The 23219-nt window shown below is 36.7% G+C and overlaps 2 long non-coding RNA genes across 3 annotated transcripts in view; one reads left to right on the forward strand and one right to left on the reverse strand.

Annotated features, from left to right (window-relative positions):
- The window catches only part of LOC103659473, a 30953-nt gene extending 24711 nt beyond the window's left edge, over positions 1-6242 (reverse strand). Inside the window, exons 1-2 of one of the 2 annotated variants that reach the window (XR_567485.2) lie at positions 6061-6242; positions 162-255 (exon numbers count right to left, since the gene is read on the reverse strand). This is a non-coding gene — a long non-coding RNA (uncharacterized LOC103659473). The remainder of the gene's footprint in view (positions 1-161; positions 256-6060) is intronic. The other variant, XR_567486.2, reaches the window with a different exon arrangement.
- Positions 1-23219, forward strand: part of LOC103659475 — a 32838-nt gene that overhangs the window by 2579 nt on the left and 7040 nt on the right. The window contains exon 2 of the long non-coding RNA XR_567487.1: positions 7839-7989. This is a non-coding gene — a long non-coding RNA (uncharacterized LOC103659475). The remainder of the gene's footprint in view (positions 1-7838; positions 7990-23219) is intronic.

Here is a 23219-nt window from a genome sequence, read left to right on the forward strand (position 1 = left end):
CCAAGTGTTGGATTAATAAAAGAAGACTATATTAAAAGGAAATTATAATTTAAAAAGTGTTTAATATAATTGAGTGATGTTACTCTGTACACATATCATCTAACTCATTCAATACTTTCTAGCCAACCAAAAATACATTTTAGAGCTGGGGAGGATCTTACCAGTCATCTAATCCAGTGGAATTCAACCAGTTTCTGAAAGAAGCTCACATGGAGGACAACACTCACATGGATAGCACACCCTGAAATGAAGAAACTAGGGCTAAAGAGATTAGTTCAAGGCTTCACAGTTAATTAATAGTACAGTGAGGGCTTTCATTCAGTTGTGCTGATTCCCAGCTCAAACAATTGAATCTATGTGTGGTGAGTGATAAGAAAGAAAAGACAATAGCTCTAAGATCATGTTGTTAAAATGGCTACTGGACATATTTATGACTATCTATTATGTCTTAAGTCTTGTTACAATGCACAGAACAGATGTAATTCCAATCTTCATGTTTCCATAACTAGCAAAGGAGAGAAATTGGACAGTTGCTGTATATTTGTAATAGAATACAGTATTCTCAGATCATGGAAAACAAGTATCAAATCTGGACTCACAGACTTGGGGAAGATTTCCCAGATGGTCTCTGAAAAATGGGTAAGAATTGGTCAAATTTGGAATTAGAGGAAAATAATCCAGCCAGACCTGAAGTAAAATTGTATCAGGGAGCACCTATAAGAAGTGTTGTTTGACCTGAAAGCAGAGTCTCATGGGACATGGCAAAGGTGAGGCTGAAGGGGTAGACAGGGGCCAGGCATTAAAGAGCTTTCCCTGGGGGGGCCTGGGTGGCTCAGTCGATTGAGCATCTGCCTTCGGCTCAGGTCATAATCCTGGGGTCCTGGGATGGAGCCCTGCATCAGGCTCCCTGCTCAGTGCGGTCTGTGTCTCCCTCTCCCTCTGCTGCTCCCCCTACTTGAACTGTATCTCAAAGATCTTTAAGGGTTTTTAAGAAGATAGTGATATTCATCAGATTTAAATTGGAGCAAGATCACCCAATTTGTAGTGAGAGTAGACTCATTACAAAGAAACCAATGAAAGAAGTTATAGTAATAATCCAAGTACAAGGGGAAGTGGCTTATAGTTTCAGAAAGCCCATGCAGATGGAGAGGAATGAATAGATTTGAGATGTTTAAAAGGCAGAATGGTAAGTACTGTACTGACAAAGTATGGATGAAACTGTTGTCCTTATAAGAAGAGACATGAGAACCATCTCTCTCCATGCTTGCACAAGAGAAAAGCCGTGTTAGAATACAGAGAGGAGGTGGCTATCTCTGGGCCAGGAAAAGAGCCCTCCCCAGGAACTGAATTGGCCAGCACCTTGATCTGGGACTTCAAAGCCTCCAGATCTATAAAAAAAAATAATTTTGTTTGTTTGTTTAAGCCATCCAGTTTATGACATTTCATTATGGCGGCCCAAACTGACTAAGCTTTACAGTGTGTCATTTATATCAAACCTGGTACATAATAGTGACATTTGCCAATTTAGAAACATGTGAAAGTGAGTTTTAATTGTGATTCTCAGAGAAGGAAACTTGCAAAAAAGAGAGGTTAAAGTGAAAAATTCTCAGAGTAGTGTCACAGAAGTCAAGAGAAGAAAACTTCAAGGAAGGAGTGGTCAATAGTGTCAAATGCAGTGGAAAAGACAAGAAAATTAAGGACTAAAAAGAATTCATTGGTTTTGTCCATTGGAAGCTTGGATGAGAATGATTTAAATGGTGGGGTATGACTGTTGATAAATTGCAGGAGGCTGAGTCTGTTGTCAAGAAAATGTCCCACTCTAACATCCTGCTGCAGGAACAGGACGGAATGATGGCTCTAGGCCTTGTCCTTCTAGATTGACCACCATTGCAGCAGAGGCCATAATTCCCTTTGACAGTTCACAACCAATAACTGAGCAGAGAGAGTATAATGCAGGTCCATTCCTGAGAGACCTGGCATTCCTTAACTGGGCAACTTTGGTTTGAAGTGTCCTCATTTGCCAGGTTGACACTATCCTAGAACTATGCTACAATCTGAGACTCTTTGGAAGTGACCCTTATCCCTGCATGCTCTCTGTTTCAAGGGCTCATACCAGCATCACAGTATGAAAGCTGTCCTCACCTTCCTTTTATTTTTCTTCTTTTTTTAAGAGAGACAGAGAGAGAGAGAGAGTGAGAGAGTGGGGGAGAGGGCCAAACAGAGAGGGAGCGAGAAGAATCCCAAGCAGACTCTGCAAGGAGCACAGGGGAGCCCAATGTGGGTCTCAATCTCACCACTCTGAGATCATGACCTGAATCAAAATTAAGAGTCTTCTGCTTAACCGACTGAGCCACCCAAGTGCCCCTCTCCTCATTATAATCTCTTCCCTTCCTCCTTTGCAGGCATCCCCCCAAGAAATCATTCCTTGTACACTTGATCTTTTCTTTTCCTTTCCTTTTTTTAAAAAGATTTTATTTATTTATTTGACAGAATGAGAAAGAGAGAGAGAGCACACAAGCAGGAGGAGCAGCAGGCAGAGGGAGAGGGAGAAACAGGGAGCCCAAGATGGGGCTTGATCCTAGGACCCTGGGATCATGACCTGAGCCGAAGGCAGATGCTTAACTGACTGAGACACCTAGACCCCGCCTGATCTTTTCTTAATAAAAGATTTTCTCCTCTGAAAATGCAAACTGACACTGGGGAAGCAGTAGGATGAAAATTGGAGACATTAGCATGCAAATGACATTTTCCAGAAGCATGGCTACAAAAAAGGGACCAACGTGTTCTCTAAGTCGGAAAGGGTAGAACAGAGTCCAGCAGGTAAGTAGACTGGGAAAATGAAGAACCCTTCTATTTTTACACAGAGGGGAAGGAAAAGGTGGAGAAGATGCAGGTGATTTTGTAGGTTTCCTGGTGGGCTCTTAAGGCAATCTTCACTTTCTGGTTTCTTTGTATTTTATGAGATAGGAGGAGAGTCTCCCTTGAGAGCAAAGGGGTTGGTTAGGGGCCTGAGGAAAGAAATCTGAAATAGACATTGTGGTCCATGTAGAGTGTTAGAGATCAAACTGAGGAAACACAGGAAGACTTTGGGGGCAGATTCAAGGCCCAATGTGAATATGGTTGATTGCTTTTACCTTTTTAGATGAGCTCACTAATATTTTTATAGAGGGAGAGACGAGCAAGAGTTGAAGTTCAATTTCAACTTCCCTGTTTTCAGATAATGCTTCTGACTACATATATCCCTGTCACTGTGCTCTGTCAATTGGCCAACTTGAATGAAAGCGTTTCTGAGATTTTGAACTAGAATAGCAGTTGTGTCAAGATCCCTTGCTCTTCAAGGACCCTGAAAGAGAGTCCCTTTATCAGTACTAGAAAGATTCTCTGTCTTTGATATGAATACTACTACCTGAGTTCTAGGTCTTGACTAATAGAAGTCAAAATGCTAAAACAAAAAGATCACCCTCAATGTCTTCCACCCCTCCTTTGTACACTTCTCCTGAGGCATTTCATGTCTTCCTGATGGGCCCACCATCTAGTCCTACCACTCATAAATAATAGAGAACCCAAAAGGAATCCCTGAGAGATGATGTATAATCTTATGGATAGCCTGAAAATACGTCATACTTGTAATTCTAGTTTTGTAACATCACATTTGTAGTTTAGGACAGAGGAATGAAGAGAAGTGAGCACCTGAAGTATCCAATAGAAAGGAAAAACAGTAACAAACAACTGATGACACCAGGAATCATAGATAATTATGAGTTTTATTTTTTAAGACATAAATGAAAAGGTGATAGGATTAGCTGTGATATTGACATTGGATATTGCTATATTGCACACAGAAAAAGTGAGTATCAGTTCCTTCAGTGTATTTGTTAAATGCCATCGGTAAAAATGTTGGTAGATTGGGGTGTGAAAAGAGAATTTGAGTACAAATATATTTCTTACTGTTAATTATACATATCATTTACTGAAAATTCCATTACCTGAAGGCACAATCAAATATGAAAAGCAAGGACTTTGACCTGACCCCATAATGAAAAAGAGAATGGATGAGGTGTTACAAAATGAAACAACAGAAAAGGAGAGTGATTAGGAGATAAATCAATCCTAAATATGTTTATTATATTCCAAGAGTCACTAGGTAAAAACTATCTGCATTAATGAAGTTTTAACAACCACAAATCAGTAATCATTCTATATTTTCTATTCTCCCTTCCTTTGTATGACGTTTATTTGCTTGCTACAATGTTCATGAAAGCCCCCTATAGACTGTAAGGGATTTAAGATAACACAAATTCACACTCTCTACTTTGGGAAAAATATATATTTATGAGTACACTGAGGATTTAAGATTCATTATTATGTTATGAGATCCTCATAAAAATGCTCTAGAAAATGCGTATCCTTATTCTTTTCATGAACGAGGTGTTTTCTTCATCCTGCTTTTCTTTGAAAATGAAAAAGATGCCTTTTTTGTTTTCAATTTTTAACAAAAGAGGTGCGTATCTTTTTTAATTTTTAATTTTAGCAAGGTTTTATTTAGTCACTGTACAAATACAGGGTACTGAAATTAGGTAGAATTTCCCAGAATTGATTGATTGAATTGTGTGTGTGTGTGTGTGTGTGTGTGTGTGTGTAATGTCAAGAAAATAAAATGAGATAAGAGATATTTTAAAAAGAAGTTTTCAAGGTAAAAACCAAATTTATCCTAATTATACAAACTATCAATATCTATAATACTTCATAAGTTACTGCTGGAAGGTATTCATGCATTTGAGATACCATAAGACCATCAAGATTTTCTGAGTAATTTGAAAAAAAACAACTTAATGTTTAATATAGTTTTTGTGGGAAGCATATGTTACTTCTTTCTTAATCAATAATCCAGGTATTGGATATATGTTAACTTTTTTTGGGATATGTGTTAACTTTTAATTAATTGTAACATCATTTTCAAGTTATTTCACTTAAATAGTTTATCTAATAGTTTTAAATTATTTTTTTATTTTAAAAAGAGAAAAATGTATTTAATATCATTCCAACATTTTCACAAACTGTGTTTTCAGATAGTAAACAGTTATTTCATGTTAAAGGCTTAGTATTTTGTAAATATCAGGCATTTTTATAATGATAAGGATGATGTCTTTCAGGTATTTACTTTAAATTCTCAAAAAACGGTTGTCCTGTTACTACCAACTTTTAAATTTTATGTTTAAAAGCATGCAGATTGATGGTGGGTTTGAACAGCAAACAGAAAACAAGCCAGTTTTTATATTCATGACCTGAATCTATGTAACTTGCTGAACTTTTATAGGCTCCATTTTGATTCCTGTGGTCCGTGACACATCTAACGTTGTTTATTATGAGTAGATTCAACATTTTTATATCTTTCTTTAATATAGGAACTAATTCATTTGCAGTCAAATTGAATACAATTATGAATAAATAAAACAGACACTGTCTCAGACACTAACTGTGTGGTTACAAAGGAAGTCTCCTGATCTCAAGCCTCCACGTTAAGGGAGTTTTTCTATCTTTAGTCTCTTTATACTGACTTTGCCACTATGACAAAACTAAGAAAGGGTTGACCCTGAGTCGTACAGCAATGTTTTCCCCGATGATTTCTTCATCAGTCAGGCTCTCTTTGGGACTTGAGCGCTCTGTGATTTTTATCTCCTTTTGAGAACATTTCTGGGAAGGTTTTTTTGTTGTTGTTGGTTGGTTTTTAAACGCAAACTTCACGAGGAAATAGCCTACGAAATCCTGCTCAAAATTCGGATTCATGCTATTTTTAAACCAGACTTGAGAGTGACAGGCGAGCCCCCGGCAGGGCCACCGCAGCCGCGGAGGAAGCGCCCGGGGCCCTAGCAGCTGAATGCCCCCGGCAGTCTGTAAAGACCCAACTGCGCTCCGCACTGGGAATGCACCTCACTGGACAGATTTGCTTGTCGGAGACTTTTTTTTTCTGGTTTTGAATCAAGATAGAGAAATCATTTTGCCATGATATTATTAAAAAAATAAGAAGAAGAAGAAGAAGTCAGACAGGACTTAACTCACGAGGTGTATATTCTCCTCTCGGTCTGTGCCTGGAACTGCCGCTGACAGTGACTGCAGTTATGCAGATGCGTGCGGAAGAAAATAGACTCTTTTTAACGTTAAACATCAGATTTGGGTCTCCCCAGAGAACGCTGGTTACTGGAGTGGCTGTGAATGATGCATGCTCGCGGAATGCTGAAGCCATAAATCAATCCTGAATCCTACTTTTCCTAGAGTTCTTTCTCTCTTCTGAAATCCTAGTGTTTCACGCACGCACCGACTCTCATTTCCGACGGAGCCTAAACACGTCTACCAAAATAAGATTCAAATAATTAAATGTGACTTTTATAATTGTTTTCCTCTGAAGATCCAGAGCCTAATCTGGCTCTGGTTAATCGTTTTAATTTGACTTATAATACAGTGTCAGTTTATTTAGTTGGAATTAGTTTTCTATTTCTCTCCTTTTTGTAAGCGCTGCCTGTTTACTTAACAATATTTGGCTTTGCCTAATGATATGTACAGAAGACAGTGCTAAGTGGAACATCAGCTGTTTACATCAGCTCTAACAATTAATGCATGTTAATTTTTAATTACACTGATTGTACTAGAGGCAGAATGTATGTTTCTTCACAGAACAGATGTACCAGTCAGCTTGGCTGGTGAACATGCATATCGATCAGATGTTGATGCTGCCAGCAAGTCAGCAAAGTCTGCTGAGTGTCGGCTTCTAATGTACTTACAAGTTTACGGCTCAGAGTCCTGGTGGAGGCAATACAGCTCGATGCTATATCCTCTAATGTTTACAGATAATCACAATATGTCTGTTTTGTGGTTAGCATTCGACAGTGTATGATGAGAAGATTGAATAGGTATGAGGGGATCCAAAGGTGTCTTCACTTGTGGACTGTTTTCTCCACCCTTATTTTCAGGTAGGGTCTTCCAAGATTTTTATTTTGCCATTAGAGTTATTATTATTTTTTAACCGATGGTTCTCATTGTAATGTTAGTTGCCTACCACAGGTGACCACTGTCACTAGAAGGAGAAATTGAAAAGACAATATGGTGACTGTACTGGGAAGGACAACCAAACCGATTTAAAAAAAAAAAAAATGGGCCAACAACTACAGCTAGCATCTAAAATAAACTATTCATTTGTCTAATATGTGAAAAAATATGTAACATCATTAGTTATCACAGAAAAACACATTATAACCAGAATGAGATACCACTATAGTCCTACCAGAAGGGCTAGAACTAAAAGGATCGACAATAACAAAGGTTATCCAGGCTGTGGAGCAATTAAAACTCTTCATTTATTGCTAGTGGGAGTGCATATTGGAAAAATAATTTCAAGAAATTGACAAATGTTAATAAGCCAAATATACATATGCTCTATGACCAATAAATTCCACTTCTAGGAATATGCTAAGAGCAAACAACTGTTTATGTACTTCAAAAAAATGTCTGAAAAATTGTTATAGGAGCTTTATTTATAATAGCAGAAGACCAGCAACATGCAAGAGGACAATGACTAATTATGGTATTTTCATACGGTGAAATATTACATGGGAGTTTCACTTCTGGCATGACTGTATGAGGAACTCTGCAATCCAGTAAAACTGGTGAAAATTATAAATAAAAATAACCACTTAAAGTTTCAGAGAGTAGTCCTAAGGACATACAGTAAATGAAGAAACATTTATTCAAGAAAATCTACTATAACTCAGTAAGAACTGTGAGAATCTGTGGTATTTGAGCAAAGACTCATGCCCTTTGTCTGTCCTTCCTCCTACCTCAAGAAGACGGAAAATCTACTCTAGACTGGAACAGCGGAAGAACGTAGGTCTCCTCCCTCCAGCAACCCGCTGAAGTTCTGTCTTTCCTAAGGATGCAGATCATCAACATTTCTCATCTTGCTCCCAGCTACCTTTTCATGAGGCTAAATTCCAGGTGAGTGTGTCTGAGGAGTGGGGGCTCCCTTCTTCTGTCTCGCCCCCGCTGGTGGGACAGAGGCTCTATCTTGGGCACAGTGCTTTGAAAACACTGGAGGCTCTAATTGCCCCTATTCTGGCCCACTAGGTTCCATGCTAAGAGCAAGAGAGGCAAGTGAAAGACACCTAGGGATGCTGCCCCTTCTTATTCATTGAGTGCTCACCTCCTAAAGTGGGGTGTCATTTAAAGAGAACTCACCATTGCTTCTGCAACCAGCACCAAAGACATGGCTCAAAGATTTTGCTTGGGGAGGACAAGCGAACCATAGAACAGTGAACTCCAAATTTCTCTCCAAAGGAACTGACTTTATTTGCAAGATTAAAGAAGTTAGGCTTATGAGCACTCTCAAAAACAATGGACATTTTGGTGAAAGTCAATTGATAAGAGATTCGTAGATTTATGGGATATATGCACTAAACTGTAGGACAGGTTACTGAAGAGAAATGGGAACAGAGATATCTGGAAGAGCTCTCTTGGATCAGAACAAATCTTTGACAGTGGGAACTATAACTTCAAGGTCCCCAAATTTGATAGGATTAGTCTGTGAAGGAATTCTTGCCCCAGGGCATTGTTGAAGACAATAGAGCAATGAGCCAGCATTTAGTGGAGCTTAATACTGGAGTGTGGGGAGTGTGGTGGGGAAGGGGGTGGAGGGGAAGAGACAATCAAAGAGAATCCCGCCAAATACATTGTCGTCCCGGGCCATTGTGGGCACACTGAAGGCTGTGATGTTGAAGAGCGACATCAGGGACCTCACATTGGGAGGGAGAGATGAGTGGAATAGACTTTTCTAAAATCACCCAGCCAGTTACTAAACAAGTAAAGAAGCAAACAACAATAACAAACAAACAAACCCCTTGAAAGGAGGGGTTGAATATTCAGACTTGCTTCAGTATATTGTCTAAAATGTTCAATTTCCAACAAAAATTATGGGATATGTAAAAAAACAAAAACAAAAATATGGAAATATAACCCAAACCCCGGAATATAAGCAGGCGGCAGAAACTTCTTGTAAGAATATACAGATACTGGATGTAGTAGACATTATTTCAAAGAAGTCATTATAATTATACTCAAAGAATTAAAGGTAACTCTTAATTAGGAAGTAAGGGAAGACATGATGGAAGTGTTGCGTTAAATAGAGAAAATCAATAAAAAGATAAAAAATTATTTTAAAAATGGAAATTCTATAGCTGGAAAGTAAAACTGAAATAAAAAAAATATTCACCAGAGGGGCTCAATAGCAGATTTGAACTGGCAGAAAAAAAGAATGAAAAAAACTGGAAAACAGATTGATAAGACTATGCAATCTGAAGAACACAGAGAAAGAAATAATGAAGAAAAATAAACAGCCTCGGAGAAACATGAGACAAAAAAAAGTGTAGCAACATATGCATCATAGGAGTACCAGATGGAGAAATAAAATGCCTTAAAACTTTCCAAATTTATTAGAAAACATGCATTTAGGGAGTACAATGAACTCCAAATAGAATAAACATAAAGAGATTCATAATAGATATGTAATAGAACAAGGCTGAAAGATAAAGACAAGGAAAGCATCTTGAAAGCAAACACAGTAAAATGTTGTGGCACTTAGTAGGGAACTTCAATAACATTTTGAGCTGACTTTACATCAGAAACAGTGGAGATCAGAAAGTAGTGGAGTAACACATTCAAAATGCTCAAAGGAAAGTCTACCAACCAGGAATCCGCTAGCCAGCAAAGCTGGATATCAACACCAATTTCTAAAAATAAATGTGAAATAAAGATACTCCCAGATTAAATAACAAAAGTAAACACACAAAAATCTTAAGAGAAATTGTTGCTAGAAGACTTGCCCTAAAAAAAAAATATTCAAAGAAGTTTTAGGTTAAGAGTATATATTATATATATTTAGTAAAAGTAAAATGGCGGATGTAAATCCAACTATATTAGTGATCATGTTAAACACGCGTGGATTCTGATCATAAGTCAGATATTGTCAGATAGGATAAAAAAAAGATCCAACTATATTCTGTTTACAAGACACACACTTTAGATTCAAAAGTATGAATAGATTTAAAAAGTAAAGTATGGAAAATAATATAGTAAGCAAATAGCAACCACAAGAAAGATGGAGTGACTATATTAAGACAAAATAGACTTTAAAACAAAATTGTGACTAGACATAAAGGAAGACATTTACAGTGATAAAAGTACCAAGTCAGCAGGAACGTTAACAGCAGAGCACATAACTACATGAAACCGAAACTGACAGAAATGAAGGGAAACAGATAATTTAACACTGAGAGGTTTAATATCCCACTCTATGTAATGGATGGACAAGATCAACAATAAAACAGAAGACTTGAGCAATACTTCAAACCAACTAGACCTAACAGACACCTGTAGAGCACTCTACCCCCCAAAGCAGCAGATTTCACATTCCTCTCCAATTCCCCAAGATAGGTAATATACTAGTGTCCTCCCTGTCCCCCCTCCAAAACCTCAATAAATTGAAAAAAAATTGAAATAATGTTAAGTATGTGCTCTGACTATAGTAAGATGAAATTAGAAATAACGCAAAAAATTTTAAAACTCACATGTATGTAGAAATTAAACAACTTCTTCCTAAATATCAAATGGATCAAAGCACAGCTCAAAAGTGAAATTAGAAAATATTTTGACACAAATGAAAATGAAGACAAAATATAGCAAAATGTATGGGATGTGGTTTAAGTAATGATTGGATGTAAATTTATAGTTATAAATGACCAAAAAAAAATCAATATTGATCTAATCTTTTACCCTAAAAGTCTGGAAAAATAAACCTAGAGCAAGCAGAAGAAAGGAAATAATAAAGATTAGTGTGGAAAATTAATACAATTAAAAAATAGAGAACATCAGTAAAACTAATTTTTTTTTTTTGCTAAAGATTGAAGCGTTGGCAAAGCTTTAGCTAGATTGACTAAGAAAAGACTCAAATACTAGAATTGGAACTGAAAGTGGGAACGTTACTAATGCCCTTACACAGAAAAATTCTCATAAGGTATACTACAAACAGTTGTACACTAATAAATTTGATAACTTAGATGAACTCGCCCAATTTCCAAAAACCCACAAACTACTGAAACTGACTCAAAAAGAAATAGACAACTTCAGTATATTTTACCATGTAAAGTGATAGATGTAGTAATCAAAAAATTTACCATGAAGAAAACTCCAGGCCCAGATGGCTTCACAGGTGAATTCTACCAAGCACTTAAAGAAAAATTAATTCCAATTTTTCATAAGCTATTCCAAAAATTAGAAGAGGAAAGAACACTTCCCATCTCTTTCTATGAGGCCAGTGTAACCCTGATGCCAAAACAAAACATACACGTTCCAAGAATAGAAAACTACAGACCAATATCTCTTATGAATATGGATGCCAAAATCCTCAACAAAATACTAGCAAACCAAATCAGCAACGTGTAAAAAAAATTATACACCATGACCAAGTGGGATTTATCTCAGGAATGCAAACTTGGCTTAACATCTGAAAATCACTTAATGTAATAATATACCATATCAGCAGAATAAAAAACAATAAAACATGTTCATCTTACTAGACACAGCATGCAAAAAAAAAAAAAAAAAAAAGCAGAGAAAGCATCTGACAAAATCTAACACTTTTTCATGATAAAAACATTCAGCAAACTAGAAAGAGAATGGAGCTTCCTTAACCTGATGAAAGGTAAGTAAAAAAACCCCACAATTAGCATCATTTGTAAGAGTGAAGGAGTGGCTGCTTTCCTCCTAAGATTAATAAAAAAAGAAAGGTTCACTCTCATTACTTCTATTCAGCATTTCACTGTAAGTTGTAGCGAGGGTAATTAGGTAAAGAAAAGAAAATAGAAAGCATGCAGTTTGAAAATAAGAAACAAACTATAGCTGTTTACAGATGACATGATTTTGTTTACAATAATCCTAAAGAATCCACTTAAAGTCTATGAGTGTTTTTTAGTGAATTCAGCAAATTTGCAGGATACAAGATGAATATATCTAAAACCAATTGTATTTCTATTCACACTAGTAATTAATAACCTGAAAATGAAATTAAGAAAATATTTTAGTTTATAATAGCATCAAAAATTATATAAAGATACATTTAACAAAAGAAGTGCAAATATTATACTCTGAAAACTGCAATGCATTGTGGAAAGAAAAAAAGATTTAAATGAGCGGAAAAACTTCTTCCCATATTCATGGATTCGAATACTTAATATTGTTAAAATGGCAATACACTCCAAATTGATCTACAGATTTAATGCAGTTCCTTTAGAATCCCAGTTGGTTTTATTTGAGAAATTGGCAGGCTGATCCTAAAATTCATATGGAGTTGCAAGGAATTCAGAATAGGTAAAACAACTTCCATAAAAGAAGCACAAATATAGGAGACTCACACTTTCTAATTTCAAAAATAACTATAAAACAATATAGTAAACAAGACATTGTGATGCTACCTTAAGAATAGACAGATGGATCAATGGAATAGACTTGAGAGTCCAGAAATCAATCCATGTATTTATGGTCGACTGATTTTTGGTAAGGAGACCAAGACCATTTAATGGGGGAAGCAACTGTGTTTTCAACAAATGGAATGGGAAACTGGATATTTATCTGCAAAAGAATGAAATTGCACCCTTATACTATATATAAAAAGTAACTAAAAATTTTTCAAAGACCTAAATACTAGAGCCAAATCTATGAAAGTCTTTGAAGAAATGTAAGGTAACTCTGCATGACTTTGGATTTGGCAAAGGATTCCTGTTAATGACAACAAATATGAATAGCAAAAGAAAAAAATAAATTGAACTTTATCAAAATTAAAATCTATGTTTCAAATGACACCAGTGCCTGAACTGTTCGATTCTTGTATGTAGCATTCCTGTCTTCAAGAATCTGTCAGTCTGTGTATTTGGATGCACAGTTAGACCTAACATGAAGTACAATGAAGTAAGAGCTCTCAGAAAATTACAGAAGCTCATAAACAGAAAATGAATAAACACAGAATATGTAGGAAAGATCTGCTTGGGGGAATGTGGTAATGGTCAGGAAACCACTCTGGAGGACAAGTAATATTTTAAAAGCATAATTTTCTTTGGCTCCTCTTATTTTCTGCTTTTCTAGTTTTAATGATGGTAGAGAAAGTTAATTATCATAAATAGCTTAATAGAAGACTTGTAGCTAGTTTTGTCATAGAATGATTTTACTCTCTTTACCGAATCTTAAAAGATATTAAATATCTTAAAAAGCAGCAATAATTAGAATTGCATTGCACTGGCACAAAGATCAAGAGACAGATCAATGAATTCATGGTCCAGAAATATATTCAAGCACATATGAGAATACAGCATCTCTTATCAGTGAAGGACAGATATATTTTTAATAAAAGATTGTTAGAATGAGATCATTTGGGGGGAAAAAAAAAAGCCCTTAAAGCTGGATCTCTATTACTTACAAAGTAAATTCTTGGTGGATAAAAGTTCTAACTATAAAACATTCAACACAAACAGTCCTTGAAAAAACATAGGCTAATGTCAGGGGAAAAAGCAGAAAACTTATTTTAGCCTTTATTTTAAAATAAATTACGCATTTTGTTGGTTATTTCTTTTGCTGTGCACAAGATTTTCAGTTTGACATAGATCCAGTTGTTGATTTTGGCTTTTGTTTCTTGTTTTTTGGTGTTATATCCAAAAAAATCATTGTCAAGTCCAAAGTCAATGAAGTTCATCCCTGTGTTTTCTTATAGGAATTTTATGGTATCAGGTTTTATGTTTAAGTCTTTAATACATTTTGAGTTAACTTTTGTGAGTGGTGCAAGATAGGGGTCCGATTTCATTTTTTTGCCTGTGGTTTTCTAGTTTTTCCAGCACCAATTGCTGAAGAAACTAGCCTTTCCCCATTGAGTGTTCTTTTCTCCCTTGTCAGTTATCAGTTGACTCTATATGTGGGGGTTTATTTCTGGGCTAGTTTTTTTCATTGGTCTATGTTTATTCCAGTACCATACTGTTTTAATTGTATAGCTTGGTAGTATAGTCTTATAGTTTATTTTATAGTTTTAAATCAGGAAATGCCTCTGGCTTTGTTCATCTTTCTCAGGACTGCTTTGGCTATTTGGAGTCGTTTGTGGTTCCACACAAATTTTAAGATTGCATTTTCTATTTCTGTGAAAAATGCCACTGGAAGTTTGATAGGGATTGCTTTGAATCTATAGATGGCTTTATGTAGTGTGGACATTTTTAACAAAATTAAGCATTCCTACAGGATGGAAAAAATATTTGCAAATTGTATCAGATAAGGTGTTAATATTCAAAATATATAAAGAATTCATACAACTCGATAACCAACCCCCCACCCCAGCCAAATAATCCAATCAAAAATGGCAGAGGAACTGAATGGACACTTTTCTGAAGAAGACATACAAATGGCCAACAGGTATGTGAAAAGATGTTCAACATCACTAATCATCAAGGAAAGGCAAATCGAAACCACAATTAGATACTACCTCACACCTGTCAAAATGGCTATTATCAAGGAGCCAAGAAATAAGTGCTGGTGAGGATGTGGAAAAAAGGGAAGCTTTGAGCTCTAGAGGTTGGTGGGAATGTGAATTGGTTCAGCTACTATGAAAAACTGGATATTCCTCAAAAAATTAAAAATAGAACAACAATATAATCCAGAGATCTCACTGCTGGGTATATACCCAGAAGAAATGAAAACAGGGTATCAAAAAGATGTCTGTAGAAGAGGTCTCTGTATTCCTATGTTTATTGCAGCTTTATTCACAGTAGGTATGACATGGAAACAATCCAAGTGTCTACCATTGGATGAATGGATAAAGAAAATATGTCTCATATATATGTATATATGTGAGATATATGAAATATTATTTAGCCATAAGCAAAAAAGAATCTTGCTCTTTGCGATGTGATGACATTACGCTAAGTGAAACAAACCAGACAGAGAAAGACAAGTACCATAAGATATCACTTACATGTGGAATCAAAAAAAGCCAAATTCATAGAAACTTATAGTAGAATGGTGGTTACCAGGGAGTAGAGGGGTAAGGGGTGGGGCGGGGTAATTGAGGAGATGTTCCAAGGTACAAACTTGCAATTAGAAGAGTAAGTTCTTGAGATCTAATGCATAGCATAGTGATTATAGTCAACAATATTGTATTATATACTTCAAAGTTGAAGAGACTGAATTGTACATGTTTTTACCACAAAAAAGAAGTGGTAATTGTGTGACTTGATTGAAGTGTTAGCTAATGCTAGGTTGGTAATCATATTGCAATATATAAATATATCAAATCAACATGTTATGCTCCTGAAATTCACACGATGTTGTATGTCAATTATCTCAATATAAAAATAAATAAAAATAAGACAAAATTAAATTGCATATGATAAAAGATCTAATTATACACAAAAATTTCAACTTAATTTTAAGAAGAAAATATATGTAAATTTTGTCTTTATACTTTTCAAGAAAGTAACTCAAAAGCATGTTAAAATGCCCTGAAGCTCTATCTCTTACTTGATCTCTTGCAAAATCCTCATAAATGCTCTTTCTGCTTTATCCTCTGTTTCATCCTCTATAATCTATTCTCTGTAGTGCAGGTAGAATGATCCCTTAAAATTAAGGCAGATGCGGTGTTCAAAGTGTCCCAGTGGCTTTTCACATGGATTGCCCACGAGGTTCTACCTGGTTTGATACCTGCCTCCTCTCTGACCTCACTTGTTTTTCTCTCCCTTTGCTCATCCACAAGGCCTTTGGCCTCTGCCATTCTGCCATTCTTCGCACACACTCAGCAGGATTCTGCCTCACTTGCTGTTCCTCTGACTGGAGGCCCCTCCCTCACTTCCTTCTGGTGTCTGATTAAATGCCACTCTCTCAGAGAGGCCTTCCTCAACTCCTTTATGTAAACGAGCAGCCCCACATCCCCCAACACTTTGATTCTATCTCCTGCCTATCCTTTGTACAGCATAGGAATCGTCTCATATTTATACAATTTTTGTCTATCTCATTTCACTAGATTGTACACATTTCTAATCCTTTTATATCTCTGGCTCCTAGAAGAGAGTCTGACACAGTGTAGATACTTAATGATAAATAAAGGAAAGAATTTTTAACTATATAAAACTTGAAAAAATTAATAAAAAGCAAAATAAGCAAAGTTGGAATGAAAGACCAACATTAAACTGGGTAAATTTATTCTCAACCTCTATCACAGAAAAGGGTAATTTAATACACAAAGAGCTCTTACATATCCCTTAGGAAAAGACCAATAATACATATATAAATAGACAGGAGAAAAAGTAATGATAAAAAATGCAAAAAATATATAAGGTTTGCACACCCACTAGTACTCAGTGAAATGGAAGTAGAAATACCGTTTCTCACCAGTAAGATTAGGGAACATTAAAAAATGTGACAACCTGCAGAGTTGGCAAGCGTTGGGGAGGATAGAAACACTCAGGCAGTCTTGGTGTCAGGGCATGGTAAATGAGGTTGGAAGGCAATTTAGAAATATTTATTCACATTTTAAATGTGCATCTGTTGCACTTTTAGAACTCTTTTCACTGAAAAACTCAGAAGAGTACACAGTATTTACATGACAAAAGTCCATTCAGTTTCTTGAAATAGTAGAGACACGGAACCAGCCTATATGTCCGAATGATACCTCCATTCCCTGGTATAGCATACAGACATATTTATTCAAGTCTCTGTTCACAAAGCCTCTCCTTCCTTCCTCCCTTCCTCCCTTTCTTTCTTTCTTTCTTCCTTTCTTTCTTTCTTTTCTTTTCTTTTCTTTTCTTTTCTTTTCTTTTTTTCTTTCGTCAGATTTTACTTATTTATTTGACAGAGAGAGAGAGAACAAGCACAAGCAGGGGGAGTGGCAGACAGAGGGAGAGGGAGAAGCAGGCTCCCCCGTGGAGCAGGGAGCCCAATGCCCCAGTGCAGGCTCGATCCCAAAACCCTGAGATCATGCCCTGGGCCCAAGGCAGACGCTTAACCGACTGAGCCACCCAGGCACCCCTTCTTGATTACCTTATCTAATGTATGCTCCCAATTTTGTCTTGGTTCCCAATACGTGAGGAGCACTCCAATATTTATTAAAAGAAATCTATCAATACTATCATGAAAGGATAGTCATAATATGTTGTCAAGATTATAAAACAAATCACAGGAACCTGCAAGAACATAAACCAATCTATGAGCAATGATTTCTTTAGAGGAGTAGAATGGGGACTTAGCCCTTTTGCTTTATATCACACTCCTCTGCTTGATTTAATTTTTACCGTGGAGCATGTGTTCCCTTGACACTTTAAAATATCCAAGAACAACAAAATGCTGACATTATCTTTAAAATAGATGGCTACTTATACTTACTGCTAACCTTCAGCAATTTCCAGTTGGGGTTGGTGTTTGGAATTATAACTTTGTTGCATGACATTTTCTCTGTACAGAATGAGTGCATGAGGGAGAACATGCATGCCGGTGTAAGAGGACATACGAGCCTGCACAAAGGTGCATGCCTGTGCCATGTGCTTCTCACTCTGTCTCCACTTGGGAGGCATGGGGCTTGTGGGGGCCAAACACGGAGGAATTGCGATATACACAAGGGGAGGGAACACCCTCCCTTCTCATTTTTTACTCCTACAACAAGCCCCCTCCCCATCACCATAAAAGCAGTATTTTTTTTTTTAAGATTTATTTATTTATTTATTCGACAGAGATAGAGACAGCCCCCGAGAGAGGCAACACAAGCAGGGGAGGTGGGAGAGGAAGAAGCAGGCTCCCAGGGGAGGAGCCTGATGTGGGGCTCGATCCCATAATGCCGGGATCACGCCCTGAGCCGAAGGCAGACGCTTAACCGCTGTGCCACCCAGGCACCCCCTAAAAGCAGTATTTTTAATAGAGAAACTGGAAGTTGGCAACCCATGTCCAGTATTCCAATGAGGCCCTGCTAGTTGAGGGAACTGGCGTTACAGCCCCTGTTTTTTCCATATTGTTATTCTGTACTTACGTAGGTGAAACTTCTTTTGTACCAGGACATATTGTATTTTCTGACAATTTTTAAATACAAAGGATTTACTGTGAAATTTTCATCATCCTTCATAGATACTTGTGACATAGTCTCTTAACTTCTTACTAGAACTGGACAGGACTTTTGGAATGTCCTTCTGGTGTAGAGCTGGATTTCAAATCTATAACAATACATGGAGTTAGAAATAGTAGATAAGAACTCTACCCCATGTCTTTCTAGTACTATGACTGTTACTAATACTAATAATGGCCATTATTATTACTAGCATTTACTGAGTGCTCAGATTATGCCACAGACTATTCCAGGTGGTTTATACGTGTGTAGACTCAATATATGTAAAGTATTTAAAAGTGTGCTTGGTGCATATTAAGTGCTCACAAGTATTAACTACTATTAGTACAGATAACAAGATGGGAACTATTATAATTGTATTTTGGAGAAAACCTGAGACACTAAGCTCCAGGAAATTGCCCAAGGCCATGCAGCTGACAAATGACATTATCAGGATTTGAACCAAGCCAGTTTGACTCCTGAGTCCATTCTCTTAACATTAATTCCATACTTCTTTTCAGTAAAAGAAATCTAACATGTTATATACTGTGTCGTGTAAATGATTCATATGATTTGATCCTTTAATTAGGTGGGGGGCAGCAAGAACACTGAGAAAAATTGGTTCCTTTTCTGTATCTTGCCAGAAAATTCCAAAGAAGTCAGAACTAGCCACTCTAAACATTAGAAGAAATTATTTTAACCCGAACTTAAAAAGCATTCTTGTGTGTGGTGTAAGAAAGTACACTTCAAGTATAACAGAACTATGTTGCACAATAATCGGTGATTGAAAAGGAAAGGACCAGAGTTTTTTTAGGCTGGTGGATTGTAATTACCTAATTGGAATATTAATTCCGTTTGTCTTCCTTTGAAGGATGTTTCATCTTTTGTTTTACTCCTTGGTGGTACATCCAATTACTGAAAACAGGATGCGCCTGTAAAAAAAAAAAAAAAAAAAAAAAATCCAATTCCCAGCATTTAGGAGTAAACGCACATCTACTACTAATTGTTGTCATTGAAACTAAGTACCACACAAAGCCAAAACAACAAATGGTAATGTTAATAATTAAAAGAAGAAGAAGAGGAAGGGGAGAAAGAACAATCTCACTATATTGTGTAATAGGAAAAACAGGGAAAATATGGTTCCGGGCTTAGGCTTGCTTCCCCAGAATTGAGACTACTGAAGGGGGAGAAACTGGAATGAGTTAGTTGCACTTGTCAGTTTCATTTCATCATAGTTTGTGAAATCTACAGAGGTGGTACGAGGCTCATATATTTACTGGACACTGCTCCACTGAAAATGCTGAAGTCCACATACCCACCGCCCATCTGAACTGCGGCAGCATTACTCACTGCGGACAACTTCTGCCTTTGGCATATTTCTCTAGTGATAACAGAATCCTCGGTATAAAACTCAATGCACCTATTGCAGTCAAATGTCAAAGGAGAAGAAAAAAAAGAGGCCCTTTTAGCATTTTAGAATAAAGTGTTGAAAAATCCTTCAGAAAAAAAAACTAGCTATTATCTATCTTTCTATCATCTATCTATCTATCTATCTATCTATCTATCTATCTGGTGAAACCAAAGACTAGGTCTGTGTTTGTATTCTACCGAACAGTAGAAAATACGCTGCATTATTAAACCTATATACAAAGAGGTTGCAGAAGCTCCCTCATGAACTCCAATGGCAAGATGTACAGGAAAGATATAATTTACTTACTGTGTTTATTGATGTTCTGCAGTTCCACAAACTGTAGCGAGATTATTTTACTTTATTGTTTGTATTGGGACGCTGCCATTTTGAAGGAACTAGAGCTGTCTCAGGTGTTTTATTTAGTGCTCAACCTCCCCCTGCCACGTAAACAAAGACTTTTTTTTAGAGAATTGTCTTCTGAATTTGCCGGACTTTAGATTCCATTCTGTGATTCATTAGCCAAACCTTTTCTAAGCATTAGAGGTTTTGTTTCCTTGTATGTTCCCAGATTGTATATTTAACTATTTCAACTGTATCTATCTCCTCTTCTTACCAAGTGCGCGTGAATATCTTAGATGTGAAATTTTTCCATATGTAGGGATTGTGTCTGTTATTTATTCTCTACAGAAGCCAGTACAGTTCTTAATACATGTTTTCTGATGATAATGCTGAGGAAGGGAAGGAAGATGACACCAGGTTAAATGTGGCCAAATATTTTCAGAATGAAAGGTGCTGGCTTCAGCTCATGCTCCCCTTATATTAGGTGGGAGAAGCAACAGTTAAGATCATGGTATGTAAGTCAAGTGGCTGTAACTGCTCAAGGTCAGTGCTGGACTTGGTAACAAAGACCCTACCTTTAATTTCATTTTAATTAATACTTGCTAGATTTATCCTTTATAGGTATCCCAAGATCCAATTTCTGAAATCCGGCGCTTTTGATAACCCCCTAAACTTTGTAACATCTTAAAATTCAAGAAATATGCTTTCTTTACATCACACAAAGGACAAAGATGTGAGATTAATACAGTAGCATACCTCCCTTCTCAATGTTGTCAGTTCATTCCTCTGGACTCGTGCTGGGTTATGATTGTTCTATTAATTATCCACCTAATTGCTTAGGTCATCAGCACTTATTGTTTCCACCTTCCCAGTGGCCACAATACCAGTCAGGATAGGCTAGATTTATGCTATGACGACGAACAACCCTGAAGTCTCAGTGGCTGTGTCAGTTTTCTACTGCTGCCTACAATTTACTACCGTTCAGTAGCTCAAAACAACATTCATTTATTATCTCACAGTTTTAATAAGTCAAAAGTATGGGCATAGTTTGCTGGAATCTTTTGCTTAAAATCTCACCAGGGACACCAAGAGACACCAGGGAAGCACAGGCATAGAGGAAAGATCACGTGAGCAAAAAAGTCGTCAGCTACAAGTTAAAGGAGAGAGGCCTCAAGAGAAGCAAAGTCTGCTGACACCTTGATCTTGGACTTCTAGGCTCCAGAACTGTCAGGAATAAATTTCTATTTTTTGAGCCACGTAGTCTGTGATATTGTGTTAAGGAGCCTTAGCAAACTAACACCACACAGAAGAAAAAGAAATGCAATTAGCACAATATCTAAAGCTTTATCACTCACTTTCTTGCTTATTGATTTAGGTGGCCATCTTGTGAATCATAGGTTGGTTTGTTTTTCAATTCCCATTCGATAGATCAGTAGACAGAAACTCTGAAGAGGAAATGTCAGTTATGCCAAGTTACCTAGTTAACTAGTGTATCAAACTCAGTACAATGTTTACTTTGTTTTCTGGGGCAATTCAAATTTTCAGTAATAAGTCATCTCAGACAAAACTGGTTATTTAAGTAGCCTATAAAAACATTGGCGTTTGGGCATAAAGGGATATATGAACTAAGTTCGCTACCTTAGGTTTATTAAGAGTTGCCCCATGGAAATTTCAATTTAATTGAAAATTTCCATGCGCTGTTAATTTTAGCAACCATAGCTTTGAGTTTAACAATACATTCAAATTTTCTAGTCTTAGAACACAATATTTGAGGTAACTAATGGTAGCAACAATGTTTTCTGGTGCTATTATTAGGGTACATATGTTAATACCCAGGTGTCTACGAATGGAATATCCCGGGATCTCAGTTTAGGTAGCTTTTGTTAGTAGTATTATAAATATCACTGGGGGAGTGAAGAGATTATTGTTTAAGTAATAGGGAAATTCCTCCCACCCCCATTAGATGTTTGGTCTTGTTAAGTGCACTCTTCCACAATGTGGGCAATCACTAGTTTCCACGGTACATTTAACATAATTAATAAATGCATTTGTATTTGCAAGGATCTTTCTTTTTTCCTCTTTCTTCATGACATGAACCTTACCTTTATACCTGTCTTCTTTACTGGTTACCTGCATCTGTCTTTAAAATATACTTTTGTTCATCGAATATTAGAGCATCAAATTTGCTAAAACTCATTAATAGGTCATAAATAATGTGTTTTCTCTTTTTTTCCTATTGTCCAAAATAGTTTAAACTATTTGCTTAATTTCTTTGTGTTAATACACATATTTAGTGTCACTTGGCTACAGTTTTCGTGAGAATTTTCTAATAACCCTACAGCTTAACCCTCTATTTATTTTTATTTTAAAGATTTTATTTATTTATTTGAGAGAGAGAGAGAACGAGCAGGGGAGGGGCAGAGAGAGAAACAGACTCCTCACTGATCGTGGAGCCTGGTGTAGGACTCGATCCCAGGCCTCTGAGATCACGACCTGAGCTGAAGGCAGACACTTAACCAACTGAACCATCCAGGCAACCCCAGCTTAACCATTTAATCCATCACTGCATCTCAATCTTATTTTCTCTGAGACTTGAATCTGTTTTATTAATTATAACCAAAGCTCATTTTCTATCCCCACCACCATCACCACAAATAGCTGTTCCGAGTCGCTTTGGTGTCTGTTTGAAGATTCAGTCAGCTACATCCCAACCCCAAACATCAACTGTGGCCCCAGTCCACGTCATGTTGGAAAGTCCATCAATGTTCTTGCTTCAGTGTGAGCTGAGGAGAGTCTCAAAATTCAGATGAACCTCGGGCTGTCCCCAGAGAGCTTCAGAAAGTGGTGAGCTGCTATTTCCAGCGAAGTCAACGGGGCTTTGTGTGAGAGAGGGTTTGCTTTAGGTTAACAGACTGCTGCAGTGTTAATAAAAACATATGCAAAACTGCACACGCAGTCTTTTTTTCTTAAATAAGTGCCCATTAAAAATAACTATATGATAATTAATGAGGAAGGAAGGTAGTACAGTGTAGACGGTTTGTCAATATTGTAGTTAGGTCATTCATCTGTGGAGCAGTGATATTCACCTACTTTCTCCTTTGTTTCAGAGATATAGAGTTAATATTTCACTTCTTGTTTTAGACACTCTCTCAAGCATTATTTTAAACAAGCAAACAGGGACCACTTCCAAGATAAAGAAAGTTGCCATTTTTTGATGATGAATTCATAATGAAGGGAATCCTCATTCCAAATGGACTTCTGTAAGGCACCATTCCCCTGAAACTAATGTTCCTAAGTACGCGAGGAGAA

This window comes from Ursus maritimus, unplaced genomic scaffold (genome assembly GCF_017311325.1).
Source record: "Ursus maritimus isolate PB19 unplaced genomic scaffold, ASM1731132v1 scaffold_1, whole genome shotgun sequence".
NCBI lineage: Eukaryota > Metazoa > Chordata > Mammalia > Carnivora > Ursidae > Ursus > Ursus maritimus.